Genomic DNA, 9715 nt, shown 5'->3' with positions numbered 1-9715 from the left:
TGAGGGTGGATTTGAACTCAGCTCTTCCTAACTCCAGGTTCAACACTCTATCCAGTGTACCACCTAGCTGTCATAGCCATTAACATGAGTGTGACCCAAGACCTAGATTCTAATTGCATTCATGTGACTTTGGATAAGATACCACTCTCTATGGGCCTAAATTTTCTCATCTATAAAATAACTACATTAGAACAGATTATCTCTAAGGCCCCTTCCAGCTTGAACATTCTCTGAGCCTATACCCAGTTTATCATGTGGGAGGGGAAATTGGATAAAATGAAGCATTTTTTCACTGGAAAAGTCAAATGCAGCAGCATACTTGACACCCATATGAAATCTTCTTGTTAAGTCCAGCAAAATTAGTACCTTATGAGAAAAACTGGACTTTCCAAAGCACCTGACAAAATATTTCATAAATGCTACAAATAGCAAATGCCTCCAGTAGATTCATTGGATTTACAACCATCAAACTATATTAAATTTACAATATCAAGATTTATCACCTATTAAATGGAGTCTTGTTTTAGTAATATCTTGCATTTGATCCCAAAGGATCTCAAATGCTTTATACCCGTCACTGTGGCGCTACCCCATCATTCTGAACATAGGAGTGAAAGAATCCATTACACTGCAATATTTTGGACGTATTTTCCTATCAGTGAAGGGGGCTACCTCAGGAATGAATGGCAACAGCTGCTCAAGAACAGTGGAGAAACATCCAAATCCAGTTTAGGAAAGAAATGCAGAACTTTAGAGAGGGATAAAATGTTGAAATGTGGCTGTGCTACAGGGAGGAAGAGGGGACATTGGTTCACAACAGGCTCTGTCTCTTACCTGTGTGACCTTGGACAAGTGGTATCATTTCTCTGGGCCATGGTTCTTTGGAAAATGAGAGGCTTGGCCTAGATGACCTTGAAGGCCCCTTAGAGCTCCGGATCTGTGCTCCTTAACCTTATGACCAAGTAGAATGTTTACAAGTTGATGTAAACCTTAGAACAGGTGGTACTAAAACTCAAATAGAAGAGGGGTGGCACTAAACCTTACACAAAGATCCCTGCAGGCCGTATAGAGTCAGAAAACCATATATTAACATTATATTCTATTGAATTTTCATTTATTTTGTCAAAAATTTCCCCAATTACATTTTAATCAGGTTTGCAACACGTGTTTGATACCTCTGACTTAAAATACAGACTAAGACACTGGATTTCAGAACTGAAAGGGACCTTGATATATAGATTCTTCCATCCTGGACTGTTGGAGTTGTAAAGAGCCCCATTTTTCGACAGATGTGCAAAGAGATGTCATTTACCCAAGGTCATAAGACTGGCAGAACCCAGATCTGACTCAATCACTGCTCTTTTCTCTGAACCAAATTCTTACAAACCTTAAAATACTATAGAAATGCCAGCTGTTTGTTGATGTTGTTCTTAGGGACAGGAGCTAAAGCTATCATTTCACTGGTATTCCTGGATGAGGTAACTCCTTTACACAATACAGGATGGTACTTTCTCTGAAACTGATATCCAGTCTTAGAGAGTTGCCTAGATGTCAAATTCTAATGCAAATGGATGCTTGTAGGTGGCATATTTTCTTAGAAAATAAAAAAATAACATCATCTATGTTGTACTGTATATTTATTTAATTTCACATTTCCCAATTACATATTTTTGGGTTTTAGGGCGGGGGGGGGGTCAGGGCAGTGAGGGTTAAGTGACTTGCCCAGGATCACACAGCTAGTAAGTGTCAAGTGTCTGAGGCTGGATTTGAACTCAGGTCCTCCTGAATCCAGGGCTGGTGCTTTATCCACTGTGCCACCTAGCTGCCCTAAAATTTTCCAATTACATATTAATCTGCTTCTGGCAGCCTTGAAGTGCTCCTGCTCCTTCCTGCAGCTTAGAGGCTAAGGGTGGTGAGTCTGACACCTTTGGCCTGGAACACTAAATGGTTAAGAGATTTGCTTAGGGTCAATAGCCAGTATTGTCAAAGGAGGGGCTAATTGTTGCTGTTAGATTAACAACATAATTTTGCAAATCACAAAGAGGAACATTGAACTAGGGGTTCAGGAGACCTGGGTTCCAGTTCCATCTTTTGTCACTAATTAGCTGTTTGACATCACCTAAATTAACTGGAGTTTCCTCATTTGCAAAACAAAGGGATTCGAACAGGCAGGTGCTGAGGTCCTTAACAACCTTAAAATTCCAGGTGTAACATTCAAAGTATTGAGATCCTTTACAACTCTTAACAGTTCTATGCTCCCTTCTAGCTCTAACATTCTAGGATTCTATGACTTAAGTGAGACACTGGGAAGAAGCACTGTGAAAGCACAGCCACTTCTTATGCTACAGCAAGCTCAGGCCATTGGGGTTACCTACCCTTTGTCAAAGCAATGGCCTTGGGGCAGCTAGGTGGTACAGTGCATAGAGCACCGGCCCTGGATTCAGGAGGACCTGAGTTCAAATCCAGCCTCAGACACTTGACACTAGCTTCGTGACCCTGAGAAAGTCACTTAACCCCAATTGCCTCACCAAAAAAAAAAAAAAAAGTACAAAGCAATGGCCTTTGGCAAGCCCAGCTCTAGAAATGTTAGCTTGTGATTTTATATGTATATAACGACAAATTCCAATCTTGGCTTCTTGGGAGAACTGATTCAGCCTGTTATTCCAAAATCGGCAAAAGTAAAATCTAATCACCAAATGAGACGCAGTTCAGACTCTAAGCTCTTAGAAAACTCTTAAATTCAAGCACATTTTTCCATAAAAGTAACTAATGCTTGCCTATTGATCCGTTTTAGAGAAAAATGGGCAGAAAACCAGGAATAAAAGGGACTGAAAAGGCTAGGTGACACAGCAGATACCATTTTGGACCTATAGTCAGGAAGATCTGAGTTAAAATACAGCATCAGACTCTTATTAGCTGGGTGACTTTGAGTAAGTTGTATAAACTCTGTTTGCCTCAGTTTCCTCATCCATAAAATGGGGGTAAGAAGAGCACCTACCTCCCCCAGGTTGGGATGAGGATAAATTTGATATTCGTAAAGCTCTTTGCAAACAAATGCTATTATTGTTATTATTAGGTTGATCCCAGTCACTTGGAAGTCTGTGCTAGCCCTGTGGTCTCATTCAGCTTTATTGTTTTTTAAGTAATAAACATTTTATTTATAGTTTTGGGTTCCAATTTTTATTCCTCCTTCCCTCCCTCCCCTGCCCACACAGGCTATAAGCAATCAGATATGGGTTATACATGTACAATTATGTAAAACATTACCATATTAGTAATTTCGTATAAGAAAACTTGAATAAAAGAAAAAATGAAAGTGAAAAATAACATGCTTCAGTCTGTGTTCCATCAATATCAGTTCTTTCTTTGGAGGTGGATAGTATATTCCATCGATAGAACTTTGGGATTGTCTTGGATCATTGTATTGTTGAGAATAGTTATGTCTTTCCCAGTTCTTCATCAACCAATATTGCTGTCTCTGTAAACAATGAATGTTCTCTTGGATCTGCTCTCTTCACTATACATCAGTTCATACAAGTCTTTCCAGGCCTTTCTGAAATCATCTTGTTTGTCATTTCTTATAGCACAAGCATTAAGCTTTATAACTCCATAAAGTATCTACCCATTGGACAGACTGGAAAACTAAAGACTTGCACATAGGTCAGGAGTGTATTAGAAAATACAGCTTACAGGCTCATAACATTTAGAGCTGACAGGGACCTTGAGATCATCTAATACAATGCTAGCATTTTACAAATAAGGAAATTAACTTCCAGAGCATGTAAGTGACTTGCCCAAAATCATACAAGTGGTAAAAGGGATGTTTAGTTTTGAATCTAGATCCTTTGATTACAAACCCAATACTTGTCCCTACAGCTAGGTCCCAATGAGGGAGAGTAATGAATCCCTTGAAGTGGTTACATATATTTGAATTTACACTCTTTGAGGTTTGTTGTTGTTTAGCTGTTTTTCAGTTGTGTTCAACTCCACATGACCCCATAAATGTTTATTGATTGATTAATTGATTGAAATAATTCCTGCTTTCATGCTGGTTATAACCTGTTGGGTGAATACAGCATATATGTGTAGAAGTCTATACAGAATAAATACAAATATAAATACAAAGTAATTAGGGAGAGAAGGGACCAACAGTTGGAGGCAGCAGGAAAGGCTTTGTGGAGAAGGTGCTACTTGAATGAGGTTTTGAAGAGAGGGATTTTGTGACATGGAGGTGAGAAGGGAGTGGATTCCAGGCATAGAGGATGAGCACTACAAAGCCATAGAAAAAGTACAGTGTTTGCCTTATGTGAGTAAAAGGGAGACCAATTTGATTGGATTGTAATGTGTGGGAAAGTGAATAACGGATAATTAAGTTGGAAAGATGGGTTGAGGCCAGTTTGTGAAGGGCTTTAAAAGCTAAACATAGGGGGCAGCTAGGTGGCGCAGTGGATAGAGCACTGGCCCTGAAGTCAGGAGTACCTGAGTTCAAATCTGGCCTCAGACACTTAACACTTACTAGCTGTGTGACCCTGGGCAAGTCACTTAACCCCAATTGCCTCACTAAAAAAAAAAAAGCTAGACATAGGAGTTCATATTTTATCCTAGGGTACAAGGAGAGCCAGTGGTGTTGATTGAGTAGGATAGTAGATGGTCAAATGTACACTGAAGATCACTTTGGTAGCTATATGGAAGATGGATTGAAGTAGGGATACTTGAGACTGGGAAACCAATTAGGGCCACACTGAAATTGTTCTAGGCAAGAGGTGATGGGAGCCTGAAGTAGAAGCTGTGTAAGCATAGAAAAGGGGTCAGATGTAAGATATGTTGGAGTGGCAGAAATAGCAAGATTTAGCAGCTATTTAGCTATATGGGGTAAAGGAACGTTAGAAGTGAAGGATAAGGCTAAAGTTAGAAGCCTGGAAGATTAAAAGAACAAAGGCAAAAAAAACAAAAACCCAACAACAACAAAAGAGGCAGCTAGGTGGCCCAGTGGATAGAGCACTGCCCCTGGATTCAGGAGGACCTGAGTTCAAATACGGTCTCAGAACATTGACACTTACTAGCTGTGTGTTCCTGGGCAAGTCACTTAACCCCAATTGCCTCACAAAAAAAAGAAAAAGAAAAAGAAAAAAGAACAAAGGTAACTTCAATAGAAATTGGGGAGTTTGGAAGAAGTTTGGATTTGAGAGGGGAAGATAATGAGTTCTGTTTTAGGTATGTTGAGCTGGAGACATCTGTGGTATATGTTATTTCCCTTGGCTAAAAAAAATAAAAATGCCACTGGAGAAGGAAATGGCAAACCACTCCAGTATCTTTGCCAAGAAAAACCCATGTATGGTCCATGGGGTTATGAAGGTTAGACACAACTGAGGACTGAACAACAACGAAGATTCATGAAAGAGGGAAATGTACTGTGACTGCATATAGAGGACTTGCCTTAGGGCACCTGTCCTGGAATCAGGAGGACCTGAGGTCAAATCTGGCCTTAGACACTTACTGGCTGTGTTGTTACCCTAGGCAAGTCACTTCATTCTGTTTGTTTCAAAAAAACCCAAAACAAAAAAACAAACTAAACCTAAAACAAACCAAAACAAAACACAAAAACAAAAAGAAACAAGCAAAACAAGAAAGTATACAAATAAGGGATAACTATATCACATTAGATTCAGCATTTTTTGTCACAGGGTCATGACAACTAAAGTTGCTTAGTAATGGGACAAATAGTCATTCACTTAACAACTTGCAATTCTATATCCCTTAAAGGTTTATTTCTTCACAAGTTGATGAGGAAAAATCAGGGTGGAGTAATAGAAAATGCAATTGACTTGAAAAGCCAAACAATCTAGGATGAATTCTGGCTTTGCCGTTAATAATTCGAGTGATCTTACATCAGAAAATATGGATCTTAAAGGAACCTTAGAAACTACCAAAGTCCAACATCCTCACTTTATAGAGAAGGAAACTGAGGTCCATGAGGCAGGTAACAGTTCTAAGATCATGCAGTTTAATTAAGCAGTAGAACAGTGACTTGGAAGATCTGACTAGAGATCTTTACATCAGATGCAGGATCATAGACCTGGTGCTGAATCCTTACCCTACAAAGTGATTTTATTTTATTTTTATTTATTTATTTTTTTGAGAGGCAATGGGGGTTAAGTGACTTGCCCAGGGTCACACAGCTAGTAAGTGTTCCAGGGCCAGTGCTTTATCCACTGCGCCACCTAGGTGCCCCGTACAAAGTGATTTTAAAGTGTCAGCTTACCTTATGAAATACTTAGTGGGAGGTGATTTTTATGATTTGCATCACAGTTAAGTTTTACTTCATTAATCTGGGCCTCAAGTCTGGCATAGTGAAAAGAGGGCTTAGAGTCACAAAACCTAAGTTTTAAACCTGTTCTGAAAAAAAAAAATAAATAAACCTGTTCTGATGTTTAACCTGTCTAAGCCTCAGTTTCATCTAAAAAATGGGAATACATTTTTACCCACCTCATAAGACTGAGAAATTTGAAATAATTTCAAATGAGCATTATTACTCTCTCTGGATACCAGTATTTACTGCTCCTATAAGCCAAGTAATTATCAACTACACAAATTTAACAAATCATTTTTCAAGGACTAAAGAGATCTCAGAGATCATTCAGTGCAACCTAGTTGTCCAAGAATACCCTTTAAAATACCTGCAAGTGGTCATGTAGCCTATGCTTTAAAACCCCTAGTGAAGGGTAGCTTATTGCCTTGTGAGGCAGCTTATCCTATTTCTGGACAGCTCTGATTCATAGGGAGCTGGTGGTTTTTTTTTCTTTTATCAAGCAGATATTTATGTCTAAAACTTCATCTTGTACTTGTGAAGTTGATTTTTTAAGCCAAAGTGTGAGACTTGATGTTTATCCTTATTACATTTCCTCTGACTAGATTTGGTCCAAGTCTAGTCAGAGGCTTTTTGGAATCCTCTGTATCCAGTGTTATAGACATCCCTCCTAGCTTTGTATCATTCACAAATCTGATAGACATGCCATGTAAGCCTTCATTATTGAATTGATCAAAATATTAATAAATCCTGGGCCAAGCACCAGATCCTTAAGGGCAATAGCTCCAAAAAAACCCTTCTGTAACGATTGGAACACTGCCACCTGCTGGAGACTTACTGTAGGAAAGCTCCACCATGAGGAGAAGGCCTCTGAGGACAAGACCATGCAGCTTTTCTTTGGTGTCAGGAAGTGACATTTGCTTGTGGGAGGAAGAGGGGGTGAGGCTGGCTCTCTCACTCTCTTTTGTCAGGACGCTGGTGGAGAGTGGAGCTAGAAATGCACTCTCCCTTTGATAGATTGATGAATCTAGGCCTTTCTCTCTCTCTTTAACAAATTCTTATTCTCCTTAATAAATGCTTAAAAGTCTAAACTTGCAAAAGCTTATAATTTATTGTCGACCACTCATTAGATTTTTAGACAGACTAGCTAGAATTTTACCCCCTTACAGATGGCTGACCACGAAGAGGAAAGCTGAACTTCAATCTTCTGATCTTCTGGTTGGGTAAGAAATTTCCCCTACCCTGTCCCTTTAAATCTGAAGTACTGCTAAAGTACCAGCTATTTTCCTTTTAAATTTTCAAATGGGCTTTTTCAACTCCCTAAGTACCCTATTTCTGATTTTAGTCTGTTTAACCAGACAAATGGGGGATAAGATCATGTTAGTGCTTTGTTTTTGTGGATTTTCTATTTTATTTTTATTTTTGTTAGAAGAGCCAGCAAGGTGCTCACACAAGGGAATATAAATATCCCCCCCCACCCAACCATGTCTTTTCAGAGAAACCTCTGACTCCTGCAGCTTTTCCAAATTCTAACACTAATTGCTGTTCTAATTTTGCATGCCTGGAGGCAATGACCCAGCCTCTAGAAGCCTTTAATCCCCTAGAAAGGGGGGGGGGGGAAGAAGGGGAAATCAGGCCTGAGTTCGATTCCCTGGCTGTGCACCTCATGGGAGAGGTGGTCCCCTCCCCTCCTCTAGGGACCCCACCTCCTCCCCATCCTCTGGTGCCACCTTCTACTCCTCCCATGGCCAAGCCCCTTAATCCTCCTGCCAGGGAATAGAGACCTGATCTTGTGCATGCACAGCTTTCTCTACTTGCATTTGCAGGTTCTCAGTTACCAGAGCAGTCAGGCTCAGCCTTTCCCCAGCCTGGCTGTGATTCTGACTTGACCTGCTGTGGTTCTCCCAAACCAACCTTAGAAAACCCTTTAAATTCCAGATATATTCATTTTGTTCATAATTTTCTTAACCTGCTTTTGTCTTTAATTAGTAACTTTATAAAGCATTTATATTATGAAAGGACTGACAAATAGAGGGGTTAAAGAAGACAAACTTAAGCTGAATAAAAATGACAATCATATTTCAAGAAGACATATTTTACAGAAATGTAGAAGTAAGCAGCAAGGTATTAATATGAGTACTGGGGATTTTACAGGAATCAAAAGTGTTCTAAATTCACTCAGAGAAATAATGTCAGTTCAGTGGTTAGGATTTCTATGCTATTACATCTACATTTTTAAATTAATGGTATGGGTTTGTTTTCATAGAAATTTTCATGCTTTTGAGGTTGTGTTTTATACTTAGCATTTTTTTAAAAAGGAAAATATTTGTTAAAGCTTTTTAGTCATGTGATCAACTTTATATTTTGTAATACGCTTATTTTTTTTTTTAAGGTGAGGCAATTGGGGTTAAGTGACTTGCACACAGCTAGTAAGTATTAAGTGTCTGAGACTAGATTTGAACTCAGGTACTCATGAATCCAGGGCCAGTGCTCTATCCACTGGACCACCTAGCTGCCCCTGTGCCACCTAGCTGCCCCTGTAATACTCTTATTAATGTTAAATTTATATTCATTTAGATTTCCCTAGTTTGAATTTCATTGTCTTTTATTCTTCCATGTGTATTTTCTTCTATGCATTCATCTATCTAATTTTGAAACAATGCAAGATGGTTTTGATTTCATAATACAATGTTAATTCTTGGAGTATTGTGCCCCCATATTCTGAGTTATTTGTTTTTGTTATTTTTTTTCTCTCAATCGATTATTTGATTGAACTCTATAAAGCATTTCCCTGGCAAATTGGTTGCCATGACAAGTGTAAATTGATTCTAGAAGTATTATTTTTGATAAACATATTCAAAAAAAGAGGGTAATATTTGTAAAAGTTTTTTTTCAAAAAAAAAGTTTAAGTTTGTGTTGTGCTTTAACTTGTATGTTCCAATTTTTCACAAAAGTAATTGTATACTTAGTAAAAAAAAGAGGTATTATTTGAAATTGTTGTATGATTGTATATTATATTCTGAGTCAAGGTACATTCACATTTTTTGCGATCATTTATTATCCTCAATTTTTAAATCCATATGAGACTTGGATTATGGGAACTTATCATTTAAGACATTAATTGCCTTCATTCTGAGTTACCAGATGCCAGTTGGCCAAGATGCCATCCAATCACAAGAGGAATACATGCAAGAGCAGACACTGAACTGTCACATGAGGGGAGACATGCATGAAGTCAAGGTATGGCCAAGGGAATGGCTTTTGACAAATGTTGAGGTTGGTTTCTCTTGGTTTAATTTTTCCCACAATATTATACAGATGGCTGGAAGTTTTCATCCCACCCATCTCATTTTACACCTGGCTTCTATGCCCCCTCCTAAATGCCTGATACCATGGACATCTCAATCC

Source organism: Dromiciops gliroides, chromosome 2, assembly GCF_019393635.1.
Source record: "Dromiciops gliroides isolate mDroGli1 chromosome 2, mDroGli1.pri, whole genome shotgun sequence".
NCBI classification, from domain to species: Eukaryota; Metazoa; Chordata; class Mammalia; order Microbiotheria; family Microbiotheriidae; genus Dromiciops; species Dromiciops gliroides.
The sequence above is the reverse complement of the archived record's forward strand: the minus strand, read 5'-3'. Positions refer to the sequence as shown.